Source organism: Sus scrofa, chromosome 1 (assembly GCF_000003025.6).
Source record: "Sus scrofa isolate TJ Tabasco breed Duroc chromosome 1, Sscrofa11.1, whole genome shotgun sequence".
NCBI classification, from domain to species: domain Eukaryota; kingdom Metazoa; phylum Chordata; class Mammalia; order Artiodactyla; family Suidae; genus Sus; species Sus scrofa.
Genome location: NC_010443.5, coordinates 160386596 through 160411620, shown reverse-complemented (window position 1 = coordinate 160411620; position 25025 = coordinate 160386596). Strand labels below are relative to the sequence as shown.

The following is a 25025-nucleotide window of genomic DNA, read 5'->3' as shown; positions in this document are numbered from 1 at the left end:
CTAAAGACCATACAGATAAAAACTTTCCTCACTTGATAAAATGATTCTAAAATTGCAAAATAAGCAAAAAATTAAGAGGAAGTTCAATGATAGAGAACTAGTCCTTCTGTGTTTTAAAATATAAAGCCTCAATACTTTGAAAAGTGTGCTACTGGAACATGAATTATTTTTCATCCGTCATATTATCAGTGGAGCAGAATAGGAAGTCAAAAAAAAGATGCAAATAGATAATACAGTTTTAGAATATGACAAAGATGGCATTTCAAATCACTAGGGAACAGATGTACATCAATAAATAGTGATGGGACAACTGGATAACCATCTGGAAAACAAAGTTAGATCCATACCTCTCCCATAGTCCAGATGAATTAATTTCAAATTTTAAAAATGTATATGTTAATATGGAAATGCATGGTACAGCCACTTTAGAAATAGTTTGGCAGTCTCTTATAAGGATAAGCATACACTTACCATATGACCCAGTTATTCTATTCCTATTCTCAAGAGAAGTAAAAACATATGTTCAGATACAAAAATACGGATTTTATATGGCTTTGCTTAATTCACCAAAAACTGGATACAACCAAAATATCCTTCAACTGGTGAATGGATAAGCAAACTGTAGTGTGTTCACACTATTTTGGTATATACATACAATAGAATACTATAGAACTGTTAAAAATGAATGACAGTTACAAGTATCAAATGCATAAATATCACATATGTCATAAACATATCATATATATATAATATTGAGCAATACATAAAGTATATGAGTATGTATATGAAAATTTATAGTATATTTATGATATATAAAGTATATAATGTCCATACATATTAAATTGTGAATATCAACTACATACGTTCTTAAAGATAGATACACATATAGAGATTTTAAAGAGTTGCATAGGCTTCGAGTTCAGGTTGGTGGCTATTGGAAGGGAAAGTAAATGAATGGAATAGAGTAAGGTTCCTAGGGAGCTGTGACTCTCTTGGTAATATTGTTTAAGTTAGGTGGTGGGTACATGAATTTTTTGGAATTACCCTTTATATCTTTTTGCATGTCTGAAATAATATAAAAATAAGATTAGAAATAAAAAAAATAACATTTGAGGTTTTGCTTCAGAGAAATAGTTTCTTAAGGAGTCGAAGGGGAATAATAATCACACCTGCAGTATGGTTATATGGTGGGAATTAAATTAATTAATAAATAAAGTGTCTATAGAGTAGAATTCTGAGTGTTAACTATACTAATATTATAAGTGCTCAATAAATGTTGCCATTACAATTATTATTGCTATTATTATTTCACAATTACTACTAAAATGGGATTCATGTGAACAAAAGTCAAATCTGAGCAAAAAACCAGATCTTGTGCATATTAGGAAACATGATAAAAAAAAAACAATAATATGCTACAGTAATTTAGTTATTTGGCTGGCTGGCAACCCAAATACTTTCCTCCGTGTAAGAAATCCCCTATGATGTGAATCTTGGCTGAGTCAGTCTCCTTTAGAGTAAAAGATAACCAGAAACTTCCTTTTCCTGAACTTTGGCACCTATACTAGGTATGTGACCCGAACTGCACCAATTAGAAGTTTCCATTTAGGAAACTTCCATTTAGGATTTTGAAACTTGAATGAATAAAAGAATATGTCAAAAAGTATTAACCCAGAAAGACTGGGGATTGATACCCAAAATAAGTAATAAAATTCCCTAAAAAGTGACAAGTATTTTACACCAATTTCAAAACAAGGTCCTATAACTACTATTGTTATTGACAGATTCTTACTAAAAAATCATTGCTTACTATGTAAATTCTAGGAAGTTGAAGATTAATTAGGTGGATAGCCTACCATAAAAATTCAAAGTCTAGTTAGGAATCAAGTCATATAAATACAAGAACAACAGCAACAGGAAGCAACCACAAATTATAGTGCAATGAAGGAAGTGCTATCATAGAGGCACATATCATATCTGTATAGAAGCACAAAAAAGAAATTGAGTTCATTTGCCTGTAAGGGATTGGGGAGAAGCAGAGACAGGTTCAAGAGAGTACTGGAAATGAGGTAGGAACTCACTCCACAGTGAAAAAGAGAAAGTTATTTCAGGAAGAAGAATATTAGATGCAGAAGCATGTAGCCATGAAAAAACCTAGCACATTTAAGGAAATAGGAGTAGTTTCCCCAGCAGCCAACAGTGTTTTTACATGGAACCTACTCAAGTGTTGGGTTAATATATGACTGAGAGAATACAGGCATCAATAAAGCTAAGCTTTGGGCAAATTTTTGGTAATAGAGTAAGTCGATAATTTATCACCCGATTTGTTAGCCCATGAGCTTCATTGAGTCTAATTCACTTTTGTGCTTAGCTTTCGGGAAAATCCATAACTAATTTTTTTAGTTGTCTAAGGAATCCATTAATAAATTCTTTTTTTTTTTTTTAGCTGCCCCAGCCAAGGATCAGATCCAAGCCACAGCGGTGAACTAACCTGAAGCTGCCGGATTGCTGGATCCTTAACCCTCTGTGCCTCGCTGAGGACTGAACCTGCATCCCAGCACTCCCAAGATGCTGTGGATCCCCGTTTCACACAGCAGGAGCTCCCATTAATAATTCTTACTTGAGCGTTTTACTGCCAATTAAAATATACCCCTACAACCTTAGCTTTACAAACAAAATTTTTCATTAATTTAATAGTTTAAATATCATAAATATGAGGTTAGCTTATTTAGCACTATCATTTTAAAACCTTAATGATTATAAGTTTAATAATTCATGTTATATTAAAAGGTAATTAACACTACAAAAACGTGATTTCTTTTTGGAGGAACTAAATATTAAATATTAAAATACAGACATGAATTTTAAATTTTTTTTGACAATTTAGATAGGAATACACAGGAGGAAAAGCTAGAGTTTATCAAATGTCCTTAAGGGTTTTACATTTTTTTATATAATAAAAATGTTTTAAAGGTAAATGGATCTAATTTTTTAGGAATAATAAAATTAAAATATATTACATTATATTTATTTGTAAGAAAATCCTGAATGGGGTCAGGGAAGACAGATTAAAAGAGTTTTATTAAGCTACCTCAATTATATTTTCCTAAAGCCTGCTTTGCAGCATCTCAACTCTGTTAGAACTGCTAATATGACCCTTTGAATTTATTAGACTGATTCTTAAATTTAAGTCCAATTACTGAAGCATTTATAGTTTCTTATTTTTCTATTATTAGGTTATTGTTAAACTTTAGTGAGTGTCTGTATGTCTCTACTTTGCTTGTTAACATTACTCTCCTTTCAGAAGAGAGAAAAATGATGCCTTATGATCAAAGATAACATAATAGCTTCAAAATATATTCTCATGTATTTATGTAGACTTCATACTCTAATGAAGTAAAGACTGTTTAAGCTATTAGCCTCATCTCTGAATTTCTAGTATTTCTCTTGCAGCTGGAGCCTAAAGCATATCCTACCTTTCTTATAATTTCACCTTTTCCATTTCTTAATCTTTCTAAATTAAATTTTACACCTGATCTCATATCACATTTTGTATATATGCAACTTCAGGCATCAACCAAATTTCAATGGTGGCCTGCTCTAATGAGACTCACTGGTCTATGGGTAATAGATGGGCTTGGAGGTTGCTTTGGTCTAAAGGACTGAGAAATTAATCATGGAGTTATTTTTCTCTTTCTCTTTTTTTCTTTTCCCCACTGGTAGCTATGTTTATGGCTTTTCTAAGCTTCCCATTGCCCTTAAATCACTTATGAGCAAACATACACCCCTCCTGAGATAATTAATCTTTCTGTTACCATAACTTTGTATCCTCCTATTCTCCTCTCATTTCATAATACATCTGTCCTTTTTGTGCTAATACCGCTTTCATGGAGTATTTTCAACAAACTAATTGAAAATGTTCTTGCTTAAGCCACCTGACACGAAAGATAATACCATCAAACAATGTCATCTCTCCCTAGGGTAGGCAAAATTTTCACTGACTCATCTTGAATTTGTGCCTGAGAATATCAAGTACAACACACCACCTTGTGTGGAAACAGAGACCTTATCTTTGTTCCTCTCAAAGGCGTTAAGCCCACCTTCCTCAGTTTTCTAGAATGGCTATACCTATTTGCTCTCTAGGGCAACCATGGTAAACTCATGCTTATACGCTGGGTTTCGGATACTCTTTATGTTTTTGATTCTCAGGCATTGGCCTTATATTATTTTAAACTCAACAATGTATTAAGAAAGAAGCTTGTGACATCTTATTCAGCATTTTCGGTCTTATTTTATTTTTTTCCAAAAGAAATGTCAGGTTATCTAGTCTGACATATTGCCCTGTTCTCTACATTTGGGAACAAATGGTTTTTTTGTGTGTTCTGATGTTAGAGCAAAACACATAGACACACATGAAAAAATACATGTTGGATGTGGTGGTTCTGATATTTTTCTGGCCATTTTGATTTTAAATATTTAAACTTAAGTGAAGCTTTGAAGTTCAAATGGTATATTCTAAAGTTGGCTTCATTTACAACAATTAGTATTTATGGTCATTTTAATTTTTTTATTTATTATTATTATTATTATTATTTTGTCTTTTTGCCATTTCTAGAGCTGCTCCCGCGGCATATGGAGGTTCCCAAGCTAGGGGTCCAATCAGAGATGTAGCCACTGGCCTAGGCCACAGCTCACAGCAACGCCGGATCCTTAACCCACTGAGCAAGGCCAGGGATGGAACCTGCAACCTCATGGTTCCTAGTCGGATTCTTTAACCACTGAGCCACGATGGGAATTCCTATGGTCATTTTTAATCTAATGGTTTAAGCTGTGTTACAGTAGATTTCTCAGAACTTGATGGTAGTGTACTTAACTGAAGTTACAGAGCTAATGCACTGACCACTCAGAGGATGATTAGCCAAGATTTATGACTGTCACAGAGCAGCAAAAACATGCTGATCTACTTAAGAAATTTGTAACACATGAAAATGTGAGACAGTTCAATAGGAGACCATTACTGTTATCTTAATTTCTTGCCTCCTTGTGTGGCGGTACACAAAGCTGATCAATGCACATTTTCTCAACTACCTTTTAAAAATAACAGCGTTTCAAAGTCTAGTTATACAATGTGCTCTCCATTTCCCTTTCAATTTCTGGAAATGGCATAGAATTACAGAATTTCAAAGGCAGATTGTCATTTATTTTCCAAATTTTATTCCTTTAATTATTCTACACAGAATAGTCATATTCAAGATAGATGAAAATAAGAAGAAATTGCAGTTTGATTGATGAACTGTAACACAGGAATAAGTGTTACAGGAGAATACGTCAAGTTGTAAATTACTAGATTATGCTAGAATGTAAAGCTTGTTGATAAACTAAGTTCTGCTTTCTCATAATGCTCTGGCAAATATAAACGCAACAGTGTAGGTGAAATCATTTTGATCACTAGAGAAAAAATGGCTATTCACATAAATTGCATTCTTAGCTTTTGATGACTGTGAAACATTAGTAATGTACAGTTATAAGTATCTTATTTGCATAAATATATTACATTGCCTTAAATGAAATCTATATGATCACTATACACTCCTACCATTCTAACATGGTTATTATGTGGCAAGACCTATTCTCAGAAGTAATGGAGTTGATGAGGCTAAAAAGCAAGTGGAGGATAGGACTCCTATGCCGTCCAGTAGCCAAAAGGATAAGCAACATAGAAGTTTCACAGAAGCTAAGGATATGGTAGTATCTTCTCTTCTGGCATGCATAATGAGTTATGTGACCTGCTGAGTACAAGGGTGGTCCCAAGAGAAGCAAATGAACTCCCTGAATGTACAGTCAGAGTTGGCCAGGGCAAAGCGAAGAGCTAGCGAAGGAAATAAAGTTCTTTCATCTCTCTAATGTAATGACAGAAATTGCATTGGTAAATAAAGCCAAAATTGTATACTTTAAGAGTTCTCTAGTTGCTACCTTTGTGATGAACTTGGCTTTCATATCAATTACCAAGGCTTGGGCTGCCAAGCTCAAATATAATTAAATTTAAAATCAAACTTTGATCCTTCAGCATTTAGTGCTGATTCTAAGACCTGAATTTCAGGCATTAATGTTAAACTGGAGTGTAGTGTTAATTACTTGTACATACATGGTTAAAATGGATCACTACTGAGTTTCTATTTTAATCAATGAAGGCCTATTTGACCCTCAGATGAGGGACAGGTAGCTATTCCCCAGGAAGAATTTAAAATGGATTTTATAACCCTACCTGTTTCAACACAGTTCACAGTACTTTCTGCTTGGTTGCATTTTTTGGTCAACTCTTAATGTTAATTTTCATACTGAATAACACATTGCAATGCTTTGGATGATTTGGTTTTTACTGACATCAGCTAAAGTAAAAATGATGCTTTTGTCACAGTATCACAAAACTCAAAGACTTACCATTATAGTTTGTTGTGTAAAATTAGTGTTTTGAATAAGACTGAGGTCTGTATAGAAGAATTACACAGGTAAAGGTCACAGCACATACGTATGTATACTTGCATATGTGTGTGTGTGATTTTACACATATATGTTGTTTATTTTGACAGTAATACCCCAAGGCAATGTGGGGCCATTTAAATTAGGTACAATTATGGCTATAATTAGATCAATTAAGGAGAATTACAGGAAAGGAAGAATATTTCTGCATCAATAAATATATCTAACCATGGAACTGTCAGTCAGAGAAAGTAGTGACCATCTAAAGTAAATAGAGTTAATTCAGAAAGATGCCTTTTAGGAAAAAAGCAGTAATTACATGTTTTTCACATGACAAACATACTCTGAAAACCATGTAAGCCATTTCATGTTCCCCTTCTCTGTATCTTTTGGTAAACAAATAAGTCAACCAGTTATTGATTAAACTGTAAAACTCTGGAATCTTTCATGATTATTAATTAATCCAGTTTGCCATGCAGCCTGGTCTTTGCTGCCTAATCACAGAGATACTAGAAAAGCCACAAAATCTGGGTGCTGAGCTGAATTTACTAAGCTGCAAATTTTAAGATTCTTCATGATCTTAAAATGACATCTGGAGATTACTCTTATGCATCCTCAACTTCTTATGTTTAGAATCACCATTAGATATTCCCATATTATTTAGACCTCAATATTTTTTAAAAAAATGAGAGGAAAAACTCCAAAAATATAGTCTTTATCCCATGTATAAGAGATTGACAACATTTTGAATAAAATCTTAACATGACTTACAATTTACCGCACCCTCCATGTCCAGTCCCACATAGTAACACTCTTCTTGGCCCATAGTACATGTTCAGCAGATATTGTTGAATGACTGATTAACTGCAAAATATATTTAAAAGAGCACAGTGTCAAACAGGACTGGCCTCACATATTTTATCTATATGACTTTAGGTGAGTTATTTAACCTCTCTGAGCTTGAAATTCATCCTCTATTAATAATACCTACCTGACAGGGCTGCCATGAAAGTGAAATAAGACAACATAAATAAAGCACATAGGATATTGTCCCCAACATAGTAAGGGTTCAATAAATATTAATTTCTTTCGCCAGATGTCTTTTCAATGCTGCACATATTGGTAAGTGAGCAGCAGAATCGAAGCCAGTATGGTATTTCTGGGATGATTTAATCGAATTCATTTAATTAAAGGTAAATATGTGTGTTAAAAAAAGAACCATTGTGTAACATTACAATATGAATGGTATTTGGTATATATGAAAAAAAAAATCACTGAACCACTACTACTATGAACTTACTTGATCCAAAGCTGAATAAATGAGATGTGTTTAAGATTTGGATTGTTATTCATTTTGGGATAAATATTTTGTCTAGAGTGGTGTCATAGGGAAAAGTCGGTCAAAAGGGACAGAATTGATCCAGCTGGATTAAGCAAGGGACAATTATATTATACGGTGACAGCACTATCTCAGGGAACATGGGCTGGGATTTCAGATGAACCATCAGGTGCTGGAGCCTATTAGGAAACAGGCCACTCAAATCCTCCATTTCCCTCAGTCTTCTCACATCCTATAGTCATCTCACACTTTGCAACCCAGTTTTTCCTCCCCTGACTAACTCATTCTTCAAAGAGGGCTGCTCCAATGCTGACTTCCCATGGCTTACTTTCCTCAGGTATCCAACGGTGACTGAAGTGGCTGGGTAGGATCAGCTGAACCTACTACAGGTTCTCTCTGGTCAGTTTATCATCCAGAACCACATAGGAATGGCTCTCAGAAAGCTGTAAGAGAGCAAAGTTTGAAAATTACAGGCAAATTTAAAATCAATATCTCAAGTCAGTCTTAAAACCACAATAGGAGTTATCTTGTGGCTGCATGGGTTAAGGATCTGGAGTTGTCATTGCAGTAGCTTGGGTCATTGTTGTGGCATGGGTTCAATCCCTGGCTCAGGAACGTCTGCATGCCATGGGTGCAGTAAAAAAAAAAAAAAAAAAAAAAAAAAATTTAGAAACTCCACAATAAATACGTCAAAAACATATAGTCTTTATTCTACACACTGTTCTAGAGCTTTAGAAATATTTGTCATTTAATTTTCTCAGCACAATGCTGTGGGGGAATCATAGTTGGTATCTCTGTTCTGGATGATGAAGTGAGTGAGTACTGGTATATTAAGCTATATTCTCAAGACCACACAGCCAAGAAGAGACAGAGCTGGGCCTCTAATATGAACACTTTCATTTCAGAGTCTGTGCTTTGAGCAACTATGCTAGTCTGCCTCTCACTGATGTTACTTTTATCTGTAAATAAGCTTCATTTCAGAACCCTGGGTATACTATAATGACAAGCAAACATTTCTAGGAACTTCTGGGTCAAAATAATTTCAGAGACAGAAGTGAGTTTTCCTGAATCCCATCACCATGAGTAATCACCATCAACTCAAAGCAGCTAGTTGGAATGAAGACACAAGCACTGGTTTCATGTGTTATCAATAGAAGGGGGTTACAGCTTGAGTATGACTACCAGTCAGGTATGAATATGTTGAAGGAATGCACCTTTTGTCATTGATTTGTCAACAGATACATCTTATAGAAAGCCATTTCATCTGTGAGGCAAGCCAGTTTCCCCTGCAAAGCTATAATAGATCCCACGGATTTCCACTCTTTTAAGATGAGGTAAAAAAGAGTATTACCTATCAATCTCACCAAAATTATGAGTCAATGACTTGACATTAGCCTGAAAATGTTTGCAGAGGTATCATGCAGTTCGACATAATTTGTCTGGCCAATGTTCACATAAGACGGAGCTAAACAGCCTCATGTGAAGCATATACAGTTTGATTACCTCCTTTCTTTCAAAATTTATCACTGAATCCTATTTAAAATAGTACTTTTAAATAAGAAAATCTCTCCAGGACATAGAAAACCTCTAAATCAATTTTATTGCACATTTAAAATCTAATTTTTAGTGTCTCAGGTAATTAAAATGGTAAAATATTATTATAAGTCCACTGTGTAAAACAAAGGATATGTTTATACTTACTAATGATTTCTCCATAAGCCATGTGTGACAAAATATTTTTAAAAGACGCTGTTAAAAATGAATCTTAGCAATCTTTGAGAGACATATTATAAGATTCCTGTCTAACAGATGTGTCTGTGACAGTAAAGAAAAATAAACTTCCAAATATTCACGGGCATGTTTGCCCACCTTCCAAACTCAGTGTGCAATTGCTGTCTGCTGGAAAATCAAGCACCTGCAAAGTGGAATAATTGATTGACTGTGACTAAGGGCTGTGCTAAAGATTTCGAAGGCTTCTTGAGGTTCCATAACAAAACACATATAACAATGGTTGGTCACAACGCTAATATTGACAGTTAAGTTTCATGAACTAACTGAGATTTGCAACCTTCTGGTTTCAATTTTACAGTTCAGCTCTGCCAGATGGAGTAGGGAGAAAATAATATACATAATTAAAATCAATGAAGTTATATCAACCTCAAACACCAAAAAAAAAAGAAAGAAAAAGAAAAAAAGCAAAGCAAGTAATAAAAAGAAATCACAATCATGTCTTCCCACATCTGTAGCCAAAGTTAAATATCTACAAATCAGAACTTGGAAGCCTTAAAGAATAAATCTTAGCTATGATGCAAAAAGTATCAAATAAATCACTTAGATCAGGATAATATATAAGAAGAATACATAAGAATTTAACTGGTTATCTATTCAGAGTCATACATTATTTGAATTTTAAAAAAAGTTAAATAGTCATCTGAGTGTTTAAAACAATAATAAAAGGAATGGGCAATGATAAAACTGAAATGAAGAAATGTTCTGCCTACATTGAAATCAGTGGACCAGGCTAATAGAGGTTTAACCTCTGCATCTGTATCAACATCCACTGCAGATACTGGAAGGCAATGTGGTAAGTAGTGCTGGCTCTTTAAACTTTCACCTAAAAGTGGTGAAAGCTCACATTTCACAGGGGAAAGCAAATCACACTTCTCTGTCTAAACTTCAAAAGGAGTGGGAAAGTGCATTCATATATGCCCAGAAGGCAGAAATTTGAATATATTTGGTTAACAGAATATCTCATAAACCAATATTTGCATCATTCTCCCTCCAGCATCTTCCCTGAGACAACTTAGAAGCCCCATCCTCTCAATGTCAATAGTCTAGCATCTCTAGGTAATGTGTAATAGATTCTTCACTGAGGCTGATGCTCAATTATATCTACACTTACTGGGATATCTAGGGTAGTTAAACACCCTTCTGATCTATATGACAAAATTATTCTCAATAGCCATTAAGAACTAATTAGAAATAATCTTCATTTTCTTTAGTCATTCTCTAGTTTCAATGCAATGGACAATTTAAAAGGGTAATTTACTAAAGCAGTTCACACACTATTTTGATATAAAATGTGTACCTACAAAACAAGGTATTACACCTCACATTATGCACTGTCTCACTACATTAACTTTTAAACACAAATAAAACTCCACGTAGTCACCCTAAATGACAGAATTGAAGTAACATACATTATTCCTTCATCTTTACCATCACTGTACAGCAGTTACTATTTACTTTGCATCTACTGGTTAAATGTAAGAAAATGCAGGAATGGGAGACAGAAATTGCATCCAAAGAAAGTATAAAGGATTCCAAACTGTTACAAACTTACCCTTGAAAGAAATGCAAGTGGTTAAGTACAAATACATAGGGACAAACTAGGATAAATTGGGTGTTCTTCCACTTGGATTACATATAGAACACAATATTCACGAAAGCTTAGGTTTAAAAAAAATGTGCTAATTTTAAGTTTACAAATATAATATTAAAACTCAATAGTTGGACTTCCCATCATGGCACAGTGGTTAACGAATCCAACTAGGAACCATGAGGTTACGGGTTCAATCCCTGGCCTTGCACAGTGGGTTAAGGATCCGGTGTTGCCATGAGCTGTGGTATAGGTTGCAGACGAGGCTCGGATCCCGAGTTGCTGTGGCTCTGGTGTAGGCCAGTGGCTACAGCTCCGATTAAACCCCTAGCCTGGGAACCTCCATATGCTGCGGGAGTGGCCCTAGAAAAGGCAAAAAGACAAAACAAACAAACAAACAAACAAACAAAAAACCCATCTCAATAGTAATTGCAGTAATTGTTTAGAAATTAGATAAACAAAATGTTCTTAGGGGAAAGTATCACTAATATTGTCATCAGTTTATGGTAACAATGAAAAAAAGACTAACTCTTCTGAGAAGAGCGTAGGGTACGGTGGTATCACAAAACTTGAGTTTTCTAAGGATCCCTTGTGTCTGCAAATTGGGTGGAACGAGAGGCCATGCCAAAGAGAAGGTTAAATATTAGCACAACTAGAGCAGGTATAGGTTTATTAATATTAGATGAACCTCAAGTAAATGCAAAAAAATCCCTTAAATTTCATAAAGAAGGATTTTTCACTTGAAGAAAGGCACATAACCACCAAGAAGATATAACATGCAGGGATATTTCAGCAATTCACTGTATATAACACTAATGGGAAAAATGGAAGGATATAACTTTCTCAGTAATCATAAGATCAAAGGGATAGAAGATAAGCATTTCTCTTAAACTAACCCTTTCATTGTTGTTAACACTATACCCAGGTACTGTGAAAACATAATGACTTTTTGACAAAAAGTATGCCAAGCTCACCTGAATTCTGCCTTATACGTTATCATGCTACTTTCCGAGGAGCCCTGGTTCCTACTGGTGGGAAATAGTACAGCAAATAACTCAGGCACTAATGGCAAAAATTTAACTGTTTTGCAATCTAACTCAGATTGTCATAGAAAAATAATGAAGTTATCTCCATTTCCCCCAAATATTAAGGGTTCATGTTTATATTTCCAATTTAGGTAAGCATCTTTTTTTTCTGTTTTTAAAATATTTTATTAATATTGTTTACTTCTCTTCCTACTAGCTGTATTGTCCTATTCCCATTGTGGCCAAATTGCTATGCTGTCTTCCAATTTAGAAGGTCCCATTTGTTTTATTTTAGACTTTTTAGCTCAAATACCCTGAAATTGTCTTCAAAATGATGCATATCCCCATGATCCCTAGCCACCCGCTCAGCTGGATTGTTGGGTTATCAACTAATGAGGAGGAGAGGAGGAGAGGGAATCCCACCCTCTAGCATCAGTTAGAGGGCACGACATAGAATTCCATGTAACAAGTGAACATTAAGAATAAAAAGGGAGTTCCCTTCATGGCACGGAGGAAACAAATCCAACTAGGAACCATGAGGTTTCAGGTTCGATCCCTGGCCTTGCTCAGTGGGTTAAAGATCCGGTGTTGCTGTGAGCTGTGGGGTAGGTCGAAGACGCAGCTACAGCTCTGATTAGACCCCTAGCCTGGGAACCTCCATATGCCATGTGTGCGGCCCTAGAAAAGACAAAAAATACAAAAAAAAAAAAAAAAAGTGAATGTACTGCTATTTTTCTCTGAGTACTTTGGTCCATAATACCCTCAAATTCAAGCTATGATTTCATCTAAATATATATATATCCTGACCAGTAATTTGGCTTCCTGTTTGGATCTGGGTGACCTAGGGGCATTTATATATTTTAAGTTACCTGTGTATGTCACAGAGAACCCCATACTGAGTGATTAACTACCAACTTGGGGGCTGAAAACAGCTGCTCCCATTTTGAAGCTGCAATAGCTTCTGTTTTCAAGAAATACCATCTGAAGACACCATTCAAGATCTCCCTTTAAAATAATTTATTGTGAAAAATTAACGTGATCTCCTAATGTTTAAAAAGAAATACAAGTATCATTGTTGAACCCCACCACCAAATCCAGCTTAAAAAAAAAAAGACCAAAGGTTAGAAGCCCACTGTGTACACCTTCCTCTTGCTAATGTCTACATTCTTGCTGTCTGTGAAAATGACTATTTTTAAATTGTATTTATCATTGCTATGAATATTTTATAATGTATTACATATGTATATATCCTTAGATAATGTATGGGATTATTTTGCATATTTAAAAACTATATAAATGGTATCATACTGCATATATTATTCTGCTTTTTCTTACTTCATTAAAAAAAGAATGTATTCATAAGATTTGGCTGTGTTAATGTGAACTTTATTTATACTCACTATGGTATATTATTATATGAAATGCTGTATTTTTCATGTAATCCCCAATTTGTAGACAGAGGTACATTTTTTCTATTATAAATACTGTTACTATAAACATTCCTGTTTGTTCTTCCTATTGAGAGCTTCCTTTGGATATTTGAGTGGAACTGAAGCTATGATAGCTTCGATTTACTAGTTAACACTAAATGATTTCCAAATTGATTTACATTCATATCAGCAGTATATTAAAGTTTCTGATGCTCCATATTTTTGTTAATTCTTGGTATTGTCAGGGTTTTTCGTCAATTTTGAAGGGTAACTGATATTTTTGTGCTATTGAGACTCCATATCTATGAATTGAGCAAGTTTTCCTTTTGTTTGGTTCTTTAATGTTTCACTACAGTTTTGTTATTTTTCATTAGATTTATTTTCAAGTAAACTGTATTCAAAATAGCATTTAAATTTTTTTGAATCTACAAAAAGTTGTAAAAGTAGTACAATGAACATATGTATCTTTCATACAAATTGACATTATCATTTTAAAATATATTTTCACATTTTGCCTCATCTATCTTTATGTAGATTTATGAGTAGATTTGTGGTGAACCATTGGAAAGTAAGTTTTAGACATTGTGAAAATTTACTTCTAAGTATTTCACCATGTATTTCCTACAAAAAGGGACTTTTTCCTACATAACTACAATAGCAATATCAATAATATACCACTTAATAATATTTTCTAACATAAAGTCCTCATTCAGCTTTCCCTCATAATTCCAATAATATTATTCCTATTTTAAAAATACTGACCCATAAGAGATCACATTCAGGAGTTCCCATTGTGGCTCAGTGGATCACAAAACCCACTAGTATCCATGAGGATGCAAGTTCGATCCCTGGCCTTGCTCAGTGGGTTAAGTATCTGGTAGGTGGCAGATACAGCTCAGATCCCATGTGGCTGTGGCCATAGTATAGGCCAGCAGCTGTAGCTCTGATTTGACTGCTGGTCTGGAAACTTTCATATATTGCAGGTGCAGCCTTAAAAAAGAAAAAGAGAGAGAGATCATGCAGAGATCATATATTCATCACTTGATATGTTAATCACATTTAATCATTAAATCGAGTGGTCTCTCACTATTTTCATCTGTCTGAAACACTGACATTTTTGAAGAGTGAAAGTCAGCAGTCTTGAAAAATGTTCCAAACTCTGAATTTGTCCAGTTATTTTCTTATTAAATTTAAGTTGTATGTTTTGACACAGATTTTACATAGGTGATGTACTTCTCATTGCAGGTATAAAAAGTGTTTTGTTCAATTATTGGTAATTTAATATTTGAGTATCATTTGCTTAAGGTGGTGTCCAAGAAATTTCTGCCTTGAACAAGGATCCTTTCCCCTTGTAATTAATATATTCTACACCGTGATACTTTAAGACCACATGAAAATCCTGTTCCACAATAACATGTTTGCCAATGGCTTCACAATTGTTGAAAATCCTTGATGAATCAATTATTATGCTGGATGTTTGCAAAATCATGTTTTTAAAATTTTGATTGATTCCACATTTACTATCTGGAATATTTCTGTAAAGAGGTTTCCTTTCCTTTTCTTTTTATCCTTTTTTTTATTTTTAAATTTTATTTTATTTTATTTTTGGCTACACCGGGACGTGTGGAAATTCCCATGCCAGGGATTGAACCCACACCACAACAGCAACCTGAGCTGCTTCAGTGACAACACTTGATTCTTAACCCACTGTGCCACAAGAGAACTCCCTCCTTTTCTTTTTAAATTACAACTGGCCTACTGAGTTTTAAAAAATTCAGTGTGATAAACTCATTAGAGTCATCATTATTTTGATGTTAAATCTGTCCAAAACTTGGCTGTTGGGAATCCTTTTCTTTTTGCTGTGGGATAAAATATGAACTGTCTATGCCTTTTGCCCATTTTTATTTGAGTTTAATCTTGTTATTTTTTTATTCATTATAAGAGATTATCCCTTTATCTGTGATATGTATTGCAAACTCCAAGACCATTTCTTGCAAAGACTCTATAACCTTCTGAAATTTATCTACTTATATCTCTTTCTATCTCCTCTTCCTCTTTCTCTTTAGCTTTACATGATCTCCTAAATAAGCTTCTACCTTTTCAGGGTTTTCTCAGGCAAAGAACAATCACATTTTTGTGGACAAAAACAGATTTATAATATTTAAATTAAAGCCTTGATAAAAAGCCAAGAAAATACTATGAATTATGGATGTCTCTAAACTTCAGAAGACAGGTAAAAATCTGTGACAGAATTCAGGATTTTGTTGGACTGTTACAGTCCCAGACTACAAATTTGTACCTAAAATGGTTTATTTAATTGTTTTTGACTCAGATGAGAAAAACCATTTAACATTAACAAGGTAAAAAAGTGAACATTTAAGTGACACAAATGTGTAAAAATAAATGCTTTGAGAGAGCAAGAGAATTGAATTTACTACATAAACATATTTTTAGAAGTCTCCTTCTTAAAGGAAATTGGACAAGGATTCAAAATGATAAACTAAGTAAGATAAGAATAGAGTTTAGCAAACTCAAACTGAATTCTGGAATTTAATAGCCAAGGAATAGACTTAATAGCTAATGTAAAAGGAAACCTATCCTCTCTTGTTATAAATACACTCAAAACTAAATCAGGAAACAAGTTAACAAGTTGAAATAAAAAAATATCCATCCAGAAAATATCCAATATGTGGGTAGATGTTGTCAGAGAGTCTTTTTAAAAATATAAATCAATAGATTAAGGATCTTTAGATACAATAACCCAAAGATTCTATCTGTAAGGAAACCTGTAAATAGAGCAGACAGATGAGCTACTGCAAGAACTAAAGTCTCATATTGTATGAGAAGCAAAGAACAAGTACACCAAACCTGCCACTGACTCCACTATAAGGCAGATATTAGTACATCAATATGCCCTGCCTTCCTTTACTCTTGAGTATAAAAATAATAGTAAACATTACAGCTTTATTAATTGTCATAATATCTACAATCAAGCCCACAATTACTTTAGAACATCAGATCCATCAGAGAATTGGTTTAAAATTTTTTATTAAAGTATACTTCATTTACAGTGTTGTGTCCATTACTTCTGTTCAGCATAGTGACCCAATATATGCACATGCTTTTTCTCATAGTAGCTTCCATCATTTTCTAGCCAAGAGATTGGATATAGTTCCCTGTGCTGTACAGTAGGCCCCCATTGCCTACCCATTCTAAATATAATAATTGGCATCTACGTACCCCATACTCCATGGTCATCCAATTCCCTCACCACCCCACCCCCTAGCAACCAAAAATTCTATGTCTGTGAGTCTGTTTCTCTTTTGTAGATAGGTTCACTTGTGACATATTTTAGATTCCATTTACAAATGATATCATATGGTATTTGTCTTCCTCTTTCTGACTCACTTCACTTAGTATGAGAATCTGCAGTTGCATCTATGTTGCTGCAAATGGCATTATTTTGTTCTTTTTATGCCTGAGTAGTATTCCATTTTATATATATATATATATGTATATATATACATATATATATATATATCTCAACTTCTGAATTCATTCATCTTTCAATGAACATTTAAGTAGTTTCCATGTCTTGGCTGTTGTGAGTAGTGCTGCAATGAACATAGGGGTGCATATATCTTTTTGAATTATAGTTTTGTCCAGATATATGCCCAGGAGTGGGACTTCTAGCCTCCAGAACTATAATAGAATAAATTAATTTGTTTTAAGCCACTACACTGGTGGTAATTTCTTACAACCGCCCTAAGAAACCAGTATGATCATAAATCTTTCTTTTTGTGTGTGTATAAGAACTTTGCTCAATAATAGGCCAAGGCTGAGACTATTTGGCTCAGAGCAATTATAGTCTTCAAATAAATTAGTCAAAACATCTTCAGATCTTGTACAAGGATAATTAAATCTCATGTTATTACATAGAGTGAATGCCTATTGCTAAATAAAAACCAACATTTTTCTACTAGCTGATTACTTATTATGAATTATTGCTGTTTTATCCATCTTATAACACTAACCAAGCAGCAACTCTGTAATATCCAATATAGTAGAATTGTGTGTTTTTAAATTCTTGCCTGTTCTAGGCACGGCCATGAAGAATTATTTTGGAGATCTACACATAGTCCTGACTTAAATTTTTTGTGGGTCTTATCTTAAAAATAAAAAAGGATACCAGGCTGGTAAGGAATATCTAGTTTAGTCTCTGGAGTTTCTGATAGATTCCTGCCTCGCCCCACCGCCCCCCAGAACTGGAAGCCAAATAAATTCAATTGGCAAATCTGTGGTCTTTTCCAAGCAAGTCAAATTATTAATATTAAACAGAAGATATATGTATTGGTATGTTTTAGAATAATGCTCTTCTTTGAGATGCTAGAGAAATAAGGAAGTCTCTTAATCTCCTCAGGTACTCTATAAAATGAAGAACAAAGGTGAAGTATGTCATATTTTGACAGTACCTAAAATAATTATTGTCATTAAGTCTCACTGCAATAATTTCAAATAAAATATGAAAATATTTTTAATCTTAATTTTTTCTTTTCTTTTTTTTGGGGCCACTTATGCAGCATATGGAGGTTTCCAGGCTAGGTGTTGAGTCAGAGCCACAGCTGCCAGCCTATGACACAGCCACAGAAACGTGGGATCTGAACCAGGTCTATGACCTACACCACAGCTCAAGGCAATGCCAAATCCCCAACCCACTGAGTGAGGCCAAGGATAAAACCCACATCCTTGTGGATACTAGTCAGGTTCATAACCCTCTGAGCTAAAATAGGAACTCCTTATTTCTTTAAAAAAATATTTATTTATTTATTTATTTATTTATTTTCACAGCTGTATCTGTGGCATATGGAAGTTCCTGGCTAGGTCTCAAGTCAGACCTGCAGCTGAGGCCTATGCCACAGCCACGGCAATATCAGATCCAAGCCGCATCTGCAACTATGCCACAGCTTGTGGCAACAATGAATCCTTAACCCACTGAGAAAGGCCAGAAATCGAACCTACATCTTCACGGACACTATGTCAGGTTCTTAACCCACTGAGCCACAATGAGAACCCCCTGAAAATATTTTTAAATACAATAGAAACAATTTAGAAAGATTATAGAAATATTTTAGAATATCACTACACTAAGCAGGCTGTTTTTATTTCTTCCAGTGTATAGTAACAAAACAACAACAAAAAAATCCGTACAGAAATTAAACCATTGTAGTAGGGGTGTAAAAAATGTGGTTCCTCAAATTCTGAGAAGACGTTCTGGAATTATTGACCTGTAGGATCCATGAAGGCTAAGACTGGCAAGAAACCAGAATGGTAACTAGCTACCATCAGAAAACAAAAAGACAAGATATCAAATGAATACTTGCCAACTCCTACTGAAGCAAACTATTTCAGTATTTTTTACAAAACACCAGTGAGAAACCTTTTCTGTAATAGCAGAGCATGGGCAATTCATGCCTCATCTACAGCTAATATAATTATGGGAAACAACAAAAGTGAGGCATGGATAGGAACCTGGCCCTAAAGGACAGTTTGAGCATAACCAAACAAATTTTATACCATTGGTTCTTTCCATGTATTATAAACATGACCTACTAATAATATGCATGTTATTGCACATTGTTTTGAAGTATTTTCCCATCAAAAAAGCCATAGCATTTGCAGGACTTAAAATAACAGAGTTTGTGTTTCCTGAGACATTACAACTTTTCTATCCAGTGACACAGGAACACATTTAACTAGAATATTCTAGAATTATGTCATGCCTTACCATTTACACATCCTCACTCACCTAATTACTCCCAAACTTCTGGACAAAAGGATGAAATCTTAGCAAAACTTCAAAGTTATATTTTAGGAAAGATACTAAATTGAGGTTATTCAGATAATAATAAACAAGATGATCCTCTAAAGCTACCAGGACCACAAGGTCTTGAGAACAAGGCAATAAATAGTAACTTGGAAGAGACAGTGTCTTCCTAAACCACAAGAACAAAAGTATCCTATGTGTCACACTCTCAACTGACAGCTATCAACTATTTTCCTTTTAGCCTTACTTTTCTCCTTTACAGATTTAAGTATCAACATTTCTGATTTACGTTATTACACTCTGCTTGCTAATAAAAATCTCTTGTCTAAGTTTTATGAGAGGTAATCATCACCCTAAGTCTTCAGTTCTCTGAGCCATTTTTAGTACAAACAATTAAAGCAATTATACAAAGATATGTACAATAACCTTACCAATAGTGAAAAGCTTCAGCTTAGGTCATAGCTGTGGCTCAGATCCAGTGCTGCTGGAGCTGTGGTATAGGCCTGTAGCTGCAGCTCTGATTTAACCCCTAGCCTGGAAACTTCCATATGCTGTAGGTGAGACTGTAAAAAGAAAAAAATAAATAAAAGTGATGCTGGGAAAACTGAGCAGCTACACATAAAAACCAAAATTAGAACATTCTCTAACAAAATACAAAATAAACTCAAAATTGATTAAAGATCAGATACTATAAAGCTCCTAGAGGAAAATGTAAGCAGAACACTCTTTGAAATAAATCACAGCAATATTTTTTTGGATCCATGTCCTAAAGCAAAGGAAATAAAAGCAAAAATAAACAAATGGGACCTAATTAAACATAAGCACTTTTGCACAGCAAAATAAACCAATGAAACAAAAAGAAAACCTAAACCTATGGAATGGGAGAAAATATTTGCAAATGACATGATTAATAAGGGACTATTATCCAGCACATATAAACAACTCATACAACTCAACATCAAAAAACCAAACAACTCAATTAATAAAATGGGCATAAGGCCTGAATAGACATTTTTCCAAAGAGGACATGAAGAAGGCCACCCAGCACATTAAAAGATGTTCAACATTGCTAATTATCAGGCAAAACAAATCAAAACTACAATGAGATATCATCTTACACCTGTCAGAATGGCGATTATCAAAAAGAACACAAATAACAAATATTGGCAAGGATGTGGAGAAAGGGAACCCTCATACACTGTTGGTGGGAACATAAATTGGTGCAGCCACTGTGGAAAACAGTATGCAGGTTTATTAAAAAATTAAAAATAGAACTACTATATGACCCAGAAATTCCACTCCTGGGTATATATCCAAAAAAGCCAAAAACACTAGTTTGAAAAGAGACACTCACCCCCATGTTTATAGCAACATTATTAACAACTGCCAGGATAAAGAAGAAAAAATAGAATAAAACTCTAAAAATAAGAATCACACACATAGTTTTATAATGCCTTGTTGATTGTCAATTCGTATGGTGTTGGAGGTAAATTTTGCTCTGTCACAGGGTATTAATCCAAAAGTTTTTATGGATATAAAATGTAAATACTTTTGTAATAAAAGAGAGGCCAGTGGATAACTAGCGTTAGAGCTGCAGGGAGACCAACAATGGCCTATGAGAGCATATAACTCAGTATTATAGTTATTCTTAGTGTCTAGATTATTGAAGCTCCAGAACAGGTTTATCACCAAGATGAGATGACTTTGCATTAAATGCCAATTTAAAAGACATCAATATTTCTACCTGATTTTAAACAGGTGAGATAAGTTTTGAAAAAGTGAATAACTTCTTCAGAAAATATGTTTTGCGAGTCAATCCTCCTAATTATCTTTAGGCTGCTTACATTATCACTTGATGCCAGATACTTGGAGCTCTACCAGCTTTCTCAGAACTCATACCCTAAAATTTAGGACTCCTTCACAGAAGGGACTGAATCTTTTCTTCTTCTTCTCCTTTTTTTTCCCCCTCAAAAAATGTTTTTTTACTTTTTATTACAGTTGATTTACAATGTTCTGCCAATGTCTGCTGTACAGCAAAGTGAATTCAAGGAAGAGAAGCTTAGAATATGCATAAAACTTAATTCCCTACTGTGCCCCACCCCTTCTCTCTTTCCTTGCAGCTGTAAGAGAAAACTGGAGAGCTTCTGATAAATGTGAGCTTTATCAGCTCCACACTAGGAAAGCTCAGTTGTAGTTGTTTCAGTTTATGTGACTAGTAGGCCAGAAGGAGACCATGACTGGCTTCAGAGTATTTGAAAATTTCTATGCCACCCAGGGTGTTTAGAAGGAAATATCTGATGCTGGTCAAATTAACCAATGTTTCAAATTTCCTCTTTGCTCTCAGAAAAGCTCTACAGGGAAAATAAGTTCCTGGAGTACCCATTGTGACTCAGCAGTAATAAACCTGACTAGTATCCATGAGGGTGCAGGTTTGGTCCCTGGCCTTGTTCAGTGGGTTAAAAGATCCAGTGTTGCCATGAGCTGCGGTATAGGTTGCGGTTGCAGGTTGGTCTCCCACGTTGCTGTGGCTGTGGCCGGCAGCTACAGCTCTGGTTAGACACCAAACCTGGGAACTTCCATATGTTGCAGGTGCAACCCTAAAAAGCAAAAAACAAATAAACAAAAAACAAAAGAAATAAGTTCCTTTCCAAGTGTAATGTTTCCTTTTAGGGTTTAGCACTCATAAAGCAGACTACAATTAACAAAGCAATTTACTAATCAGAAGACAAATTATTAGCTTACAGGGAAATTGAAGTGCAGAACTGAACAAGGAAACATCACAATCTAAGTAAAAACCCACTGGAAGGGATCCAAATCTAGTCAAGAGAAATATACTAGGGACATGAAGAAAAACTTGGACAACTTATTTCTGAAAATGTTCAGGTAGTGTCATTAGAAAACATTTTCAACAAACTAAGGTTGAAAAAAAGGATAGCAGACAGTAATTACTTGAACTCACTTGGCAAACTAAAGAACTCTGGAAAACACAGTTCTTTAATTCTGAAACAATTGCAATAAAGAACTCGATACAAATAGACATATTGATCAATATATTCCAGGATTGATGTTTCAGAAAGGTGCCCTAAATGTCACTGGTGTGAATCACAATGGGATATTTAAAACACAGCAGTTCATTGGGATTCATTTTTATAAAAATAACATTGAAGATGAATAAGACTTACCGTTTCAATCTGCAAAAAAACCCTTGTCAGCCAAAGCATTGCAACAGTATGTTAAAAAAAAAAAAATCTGTCTTGAGTATCTAATTTTCCACTGAAAATAGGACCGATGGCTTTCCTCAAATAATTGCACTGGGTAAGATAATAGTTGGAATGTACAATACCCCATATCAAAGGGTTTCACCTTCGCAGACCATGAGAATGAATCAACTAACAGGCATTATGTTTCCAAGACATACACAACACTGCTGAAGACTTTATATGGATGCATGAAAACATTAAGATGAAGGTTAGTGTTAGTCACAGTCAGAGACATTTCTAGGTTATGGCTTAATTTCCATTGTCAAGGCTTACCATGTTCTGATGATAAATGGTAGATGGGAGACGAAGCTGTAAGAAATAATATATACACTTTGAGAAAAAGAGAAATTCAGAGATTTTACTCAATTCCTCTTTTCCCGTTCAAGTTTGATTCCTTATCAGCTTGTGAAAAGCTGCTGGAAAGTAACAGAGATTTTGCTGCCAGGTCTGAACTGCAGGGGTGGAATTGGCAGTAGTAAAACCAAAAAGATTGAGCAAATAAAAGATAATATAGATTGTCTCCTGTTGTGTCTGTTTTCAAATTACTGTGTTTAAATGAACTTTTTTGCAAACTGTCTTTAGTCTCTTTCTTCCTGCCCTCCAGTGACCTTTCACTGATTCTTTATTTTCTTTGTGCCTCAAAGCATCTGAAACTTTGATCTTTCTCTGAAAGGCTACATGTGAATAAATATAACATAGACTTTTTGTATAAGCAGATTGAGCAGGATTTAGGGACTATTTGAGAAACAAAATATCACTCTACATAATGCTCTTGATGCATTTATTAAAATAAAAATAATTTTTAAAAAAGTATTAGGAGGTATCATAAATGCAGCACATTTCATCTCTAGAAGAAGGGTGATGATACTAGATTAAGACTTGCTTTTCATGTAGTCTGTAATATCAATTTCAGCTTGTTAGAGTCGCTTTTGAGAGAGTAATAGGATTCCTCCCCATATTTATTTGATAAGGAGCAATGTGTCTTCAAAGAGAAAACCAACACTTAGTGAAAAGGAAGTGTTCGACATAGTAATACTTCTAAGTCACAGAGCATAGAAAAGCAAATACTGGATCATTTTTGAATAATAGAAAACTGTAATAGTATGTTACAGTATTTTGAAGGGCAAGTGTCCCTTGCTTGAATGGCCATAATTCTTTTTTCAGAATTTTCTGCTTTATTAGTATTATTACCTTTTTTTTTTTTTAGTGCTGCAGCCATGGCATATGGAAGTTCACAGCCTAGGGTTGATTTGGAGCTAAGCTGCCAGTCTACCACAGCCACAGCAATGCCAGATCCGAGCCTTTGTCTGTGACCTAAAGCACAGCTCGAAGCAATGCTGGATCCTTAACCCACTGAGCAAGGCCAGGGATTGAACCTGCATCCTCATGGATACCAGTCAGATTCATTTCAGCTGCGACCTACACCACAGCTCACAGCAATGCTGGATCCCTGACTGACTGAGTGAGGCCGGGGACTGAATCCACATCCTCATGGATACTGGTTGAATTTGTTTCCTCTGCACCACAATGGGAACTCTTGTTGTTTTTATTTCCTTATTTAGAGTATTTATTACAGTTGAATTACTTTCATGGAATAATTTTTAAAGAACTGACAGGACAAAGATATTGGGTACTTGCATTCACAAATAGATACATCTCTATATCTCTTTATATCATTTATGTTCTTTAAGAATTTTTTGGAGTTCCCATTGTGGCTCAGTGGTAAATGATTTTAACCCTAGCCTGAGAACCACCATATGCCATGGGTGCGGCCCTAAAAAGAAAAAAAAAATTTCTTAATTTTTTCATACAGGCTCTATTAATTTCCTGTGGCTACTGTGAAAAAAAATACGGCAAACTCTCTGGCTTTACACAATAAAAATTTATTCTCTCATAGCTCTGGGGTTTGCAGATCCCAAATTAAAATGTCTGCAGTCTTGTGCTAACTTTTGAGGCTCTAGGGGAGAATCTATTGAGTTCTTTCACTCTTTCAGCTTCAGGAGGCTGTAGGAATTCTTTGGTTGTTGCCTTGTGGCCAGATCACTCCAATTCTTGCCTCCATGGTCACATGACCTCCTCCTCTGTGTGTCTGTTCTTTTCTGTGTGTCTCTTACAAGGACATCATCACTGGATTTAGGATCCACTGGTTAATTCGGGATCACACCCTCATCTAAAGATCCTTAAAAACTACATCTCAGAGTTCCCATTGTGGCACAGAGGAAATGAATCCAATTGGAATCCATGAGGATGCAGGTTTGAGCCCTGGCCTTGCTCAGTGGCTTAAGGAT

The 25025-nt window shown here is 34.8% G+C and overlaps 1 long non-coding RNA gene across 2 annotated transcripts in view; it reads right to left on the bottom strand.

Annotated features, from left to right (window-relative positions):
* Positions 1-25025, bottom strand: part of LOC102165284 — a 329937-nt gene that overhangs the window by 71462 nt on the left and 233450 nt on the right. For both annotated transcript variants that reach the window (XR_301130.3, XR_002346112.1), the window contains 2 exons: positions 8148-8262; positions 7252-7344 (listed from right to left, as the gene is read on the bottom strand). This is a non-coding gene — a long non-coding RNA (uncharacterized LOC102165284). The remainder of the gene's footprint in view (positions 1-7251; positions 7345-8147; positions 8263-25025) is intronic.